We start from the raw sequence: 6,426 nt of genomic DNA on the forward strand, positions 1-6,426 counted from the left end.
GGATTGCGTTGGCTGTGAAACGATTTGTCAGATACGTTGCGTAATTGTTGTAATAAACGATCCTTATTATCATAGAGAGGCGCGCAACAGGCGGGGCGTTAAAAGAAACGGTAATTACGCGCTCCCGTAATACGCGTTAAGCCTGGGCCAATGTGCATCCGGAAATGTTTGCCGTGAGTCGTTTATAATTTATTTCATCTCGATTTACTTCGTCATTGATTGATGTCATGTTACCTATGTAAAACTCATCGTATTTTCTGAGAATTATTCGAGTATTAATACAGTAGTTTATTTTAAAATGAGCGTTTAAAATCAAATTAGCAATGCAATTTTCATCCGACAGACGTAAGTTCAAAGATACATCATGTATATTTCATTTATTACTTGCCATATTATGACGTATGTGCGATGCGAAAAAATTATATAACAATTTTAAAGATACTGTATACAATTTTTAAATAAAATAAAAAAATTTTTGAATGAACATTCTAGAATACTACAGCTAGAAAATATAAATTTTTAAACGTCTTCTCTGGAACTTAAATTTAGGAAATTGCGCATGTGGATTTTTGTCTCCTCGCTTTGTATAATTCTATTGCGAGCACGTTAGCGACGCATTTTTCTTGGTTTGATGCAAAGTGCCGGACATGCAACGTTACATAATGATAATAATAAGCCATCCTCGTAGTATCAGCCGTGAAAGCAACGTTGCGAGATAATTATTATTGCAGCGCATGCGCTCGCAAGACTCTAGGAGAAACGTCGTGAAATTATTATCTAATGAAAATAAAACGTCGCACACGCAGGCGTCATCCGACCATCGTTGCTGAATCGGAAAAAGTTTGCCGACCTCGCCGCAATATCTCGTAACGCGAAACGCACGAAATACATTTACGCAAGAATTCACGTTTTACGCTTGAGGAACGCATAACGGGTAGGCCCGAGTTATTGATTTGTTACTATTTTTAACGATACGTATCGTTGCGCGAAAGATACGCAAGTAACATGATTCCAATTGTGAAACTTTATAGCTACAAACGCGAATATTTCTATTTCATAATCTGTGCGTTTATTAGTTTTTGTAAAGTGATAATATTAAATATAGTCAAAGATTATATTTAATATTATCATGTATTTCTTCTAAAGAAATTATACAATGTATTTCTTCTAAAGAAATGTGTATTTCTTCTAAAGAAATTATACAATTAAAATAATGACAATGTCAATGTCTCCTTTTTAAATTTTATTATAACAATTATAGAAACGCGAGAGATACTGCGTATTATTTGTGTATCAAAAATTAAATTATTATTAAAATATACTTTGCTTTAATCTAGAATACATCTCAGCAGCCTATTCAAACATTCGTATAACTCTATACGCATAACGAAGTCAGGTTTACTCAACGTCAATAATGTACTCATGTACACGTGACTGTACACGTGAATGCCGAAGCCGGTAGTTAGTAATAGATTTACCTTCGTTGCCGACAAAGTGGCAGGGTCTCTCAGAGATTTTAATTACTCGACTTAAGCACTCGTTAACTCCGCTCAATTATAGGAAGGAGAAACGAGGAAGTGGAATAAAGTTAACGCCAATCGCTCGGATCCGCATTGCTGGGCATCGTTGCCGTTGGACATCGGATCTCATTTATTTATCGCCTCTGCCTGACAAGCTGATATTCCAAGTGTCATAATACGCTACTTCAAGTGACGTCGAGTTTTGAATTACTTGATAACACGGGTTAATGAATAAGATGTCAAGCTTTTTTATCCAGCATGAATTGTAATCAACGTTTGACACAAGCGAAATTTGGCGTTGGACCGATCAATTTTAACGCGCCATGTGTGCTCATATCTATCTTTCCTAAGCGTCGCAGAAAATTATACGGCTATCATAAAGCGAACCCACTTAACATAACCCTCGACGGAAAAATCGGATGGAGACTGAAAGCTATCGAGTCTTCAGATTGAAACTGAAAATTGCCGCGTAGGTGTTCGAGTGCTGACATATACCTAAGACAATGTAGCGGGCAACATCGCCGGCAATGTAACCGGCTTCGATACGAACGCGACACTTTCGCTCCATCCATGATCCGGGCGATTCATTCGACAAGACGCGTCGCGTATTTCCAGGATAGAGACGTACAAAATGCGGCCGGTCTTCCGCGCGAGTCCCATTATGCGATTTGGTTTAAAGCCGCGTTAAGGAATCCAGGCAAAGCGAGTCCCGCGTAAAAGCAACAAAGTATATACGCTCACACACGAGCCGCGCGCGAATAAAATGTTTTCGCTCGTTTAACAGCAACAATCGCGTTCTCACTTTCGATAAAACCGCGCTCGGACATAAATAACGACCGTTCGGTGCCGTGTGTATCTGTATACGCGGGGCATCGGGAAAAAAGCCCTCGCATATGCGCAAGGACGTGGCCTGCTGCGTGCGTAGCGCTTGTGCAACGTGCATCTCGCTTCGAAGAATTCCTGATTGGCGCTATAACTTATCGGTGAACGGATACGTTTTGTGTCACGAGTATAAATTATGAGAAACATGATTGATAGAAAGAGTGAACTTTATTGATGCATTTTCAAGAATAGATGCCTGGTTACAGTCTTTGTATAAATATACCGCAAAAGCCTTAACTCACTTAAAATTATCACGATTATTCCTCGTATTTGAATAGCATGTTGCTTTGTATATCATCAATAATTATTATACTATCTCAATCTGCAAAAATATTTTAAAATTGATATAGAAATCTTTGATATATATAATCGATTAAATATAATATAATATCTTTTTCTTTTAATTATACATTAATTTTTCTATAATGATCTTGTCTATGCCACTGTCGCATCATAATAGTAAAATTAAAGATCGGACATAAATTGCACGTTGACCATGACTTAATGGGGAAAAAAATTACGATTTGTTTACTCGTGAGACTGGCTAGTGTAGAGTTTTCAAGGATTCCTGTTCCTTCAGTAGTAAATAGAAATTTGCATTTATGAGATACTTCTCCGCTGCACGAGTGTTCGTGTGACAACGTCTCGATTATCAAGCACGCTTAATTCCAACAACGAGTGAGTTGTATGACTGGAAAAATATTCCTTTTTACGTTGAAAAAGATATGAATCGTTGAAATTTTATTCTCGTTCTCGTCGTGAGGAACACAGCTGTGCGGCTGTACGGAAATTTACTCAATTATCTTGCTACTTGGAAACACATATACTGGACAAGAGAAAGAGACAGAGATTCGTTCCCGAATGACTTTATCACAATTGATATCAAACTCCGTCCGGAATTTATCAAACGAGCAACTATGTGAAAAATCAATTATTCAGATTATTGTCGTAAGATCTATTATGCCGTTGTTAAATCTTAATTAACGGTCCAACGTTTGCGCTCTCATTCCATGGTTATCGGAATAACGCTGTCGACTGAACTCTCTCGCGTCTCGATGCTGCGGAACGTCTCCATTATTACTAACATAAGCCTGGCGACACCTCGCCGCGCTGCATGTTCGTCGATGTTGGACGATAGCCTGATCGCGATGAGAACGAGCTCCGAGGCCCGCGGGCGATCGTTGCGGATAAAGAAAAAAGTCGCAAAGGAAAAGAGAGAGATAGCCGTCTTTCGAACTTAGCGAGACATTCATCCAAACTGGATCTCGATCTGGGCGGGGTCGGCTATCGAATCGATCTGCGTCGATTTCTCCACCGCAAAACCCAAGCCGCAGTGCGTCGCATCGTCTCGATTTTGTTCTCTCGGGGAGATATATTCGCGGAATGAAAGGTACGATCGAGAAGCGAGAAAAAGAGAGCGAGAGAAAAAAGAAAAGGAAGCGCGTCGAGTAAAAAAGAACGGGCCGAAGAGGCGCGAAATGCAAATTGATCGCGTCGTGATTGGCTCTATTCATGCGGTCGACGTTTGCGGTCCTTTCTGATCTATTGATTGATGCATCGTGAGTTTGTCCGTTCAATATCTGACCGAGGTCGATTCGTCTTTCCTCTACGAGTTGCGCGCGTGTACGTCCTAGCAAGGATACGCGCGCGTATGTCAATGCACACGTGGGTGTATGCGTTTAGGTATGCGCGCAGTAGAGTATACACTTTGCTCGATGAGGAGACACATGAGGGATCGTGTATTATAGACCGTGTGCCGTACTCGGGCGAGGCTCTTAAATCCCCGACGACGAGACTTAAATCAATCACCGTAATTAACGTGCGCTTTGTACCGCTAGAGTACAGATTAAAGTATTCTTATTGCATACGGCAGGATACGACCGTTCGCGCTTGTTCGTTAAATCGAGTAGTGTTGATTCAGCCATCAAAAATTCGAAATGTAAGGCTCCGTTAATTGGAATTTAGATTCTACAGTACATGAGAATATATTATAAATTTATGAATATTCTCCCTTTCTCTTTTTCAGCATAGGATGGATCTTAAAATTCTTTATATACTCTTTATTACGTTCTTTGTTTTTAAATTATATTGATATTATTAATATCATATAATTACATATTGAGATTTACGTGTAGTCACACGTGTAGTCACACACGATATTAAAACGATAAACGTCCAAGACAACTTATAATTAGGATACAATAAATTCCGTTATGTTAAAATTATTAGTAATGAGATAAATGCGATACGTAGATTGGCAAAAAATCCGCGATTATTGTTTCACGATACACAAGTATCGAAAATTTATAGTGTATCTCGTGCACAAGTCGGTAATTAACCTCTCGACCTAAAATTAATACAGACACGGCGGATAATCAGTTGCGCTCCGATAATCTCGAGACGCTGGTGATACTCGACGATAAGCCGCGCGTATCACAAAAATGTTAATTTTGATAAATACAATCGATCGGCAGCTAGAACCGAACTTATTGTTAACGTCATTTAAATCACTTTTGATTATAGGATTGTTGGACCCAATTACTCTGAAGTCAATTTTTCACGTACGATTCCGGCGGAGAATTAACTTGCTTATTGTTATGTGAGATTCAATTACAGTTGCTCCAATACACGAACGCGTTGTTTACGGTCGGTTTTAATGCTTATCACTCATACGGGTAGACAGCACGTGTGACTAATAAAATTCGCGCGAGGAAGTAATGAAATTTTATTTTCGTAATAGGAGAAAGCGATGACGCTCGACGATACATCGGCGGAATTATCTCGAAAATAGAGAGAAACGCTACTAAAAAATTGTCATAAGATTTCGTTACACTTTCACCTCTTATTAGATGAGTGTGCACGCACACGTACCAGCGCGCGCAAATAATAGATATTAATTTTACGTAATCGGAGGAGTTTTTTTTATCGCGTTCTTACGCAAAGTTCGCAAGTAATCCAAGGCTCTCGGAGATCTTTAACTTGTAAATTAATCTTCGTAAATTCAATCGCACTCTATACTAGCTCTCATTATTTCTTCACGGTATGTTCAAGGTAACGCGAGCCATTATTGTATTCGAACGCTCGTGCTCCGAGTTCCATTTCCCTCCAGCGATTCAGTTCTCTCGCCTTCGCGCGGAACGGTATTTTAAGTCGGTCGAGAAAAAATCCGCTGATACTCATCGTCGTATTTCACACGTGGCGCAAGAGGAGGAGAAAAAAAAACTGTGCAGATTTTTCGCGAGTTAACAGCGGTCTGCTGCCCTTCGGGATAACTGTAATCCCTATTCCATTCTCCGGGCGCATGAACCGTAACGACGGTTGACAAGCTTATCAAATTGCACGCCTATTTGAGATTCTCATTACACGCATTACAATGGATGACGTGGTGATATCTATCATTATGCACACATACATACGTAAGTTGAGGAAGGCCGGTCAGTGCTTTCATCGGGTATGCACGCGAAAACTCAAGAACCGCAAGGTCATCAATGATGATATAATGAATGTTCAATAGTCATTTTGATAGATCATTGTTAAATGTTTATCTTTTAATCGATGTCGATTAAATGATTATGAATAATTTATTAATAATCAGTAGAAAAATATTTTTATAAATTTTATTTATACTTTACATTTTGTGTGACATTATAAATAAATCTAAGAAAGTGTTTTATTAAGTTGTATACATATATTTTATATCTTATATATATATAAATTAGAATATAATATTTTATAGTTTTAATTTTCTCTACATAAATATATGCGTATCCTGCACACACACATATGCACATGCTATATCTAAAAAAATTCTCTTAGCAAAAATGTATGCAGGATCTTAATATAAATATTTTAATAACGCGTTCAATATCTAGCATGGTCCGAACAATTAACGTGACTTTGCGCCAATATTGTGCTCTCGTGCGAATATCTGCATTTTGATACGCTAATTCTGTCAAACGCAGCAGCGTTGGAAACTCGAGTCTCGTTAATTCTGTCAAGCCGGTAGCACTTAAATAGTCGGAAA

The sequence above is a fragment of the Formica exsecta genome, unplaced genomic scaffold (genome assembly GCF_003651465.1).
Source record: "Formica exsecta isolate Colony F162 unplaced genomic scaffold, ASM365146v1 scaffold3, whole genome shotgun sequence".
NCBI lineage: Eukaryota > Metazoa > Arthropoda > Insecta > Hymenoptera > Formicidae > Formica > Formica exsecta.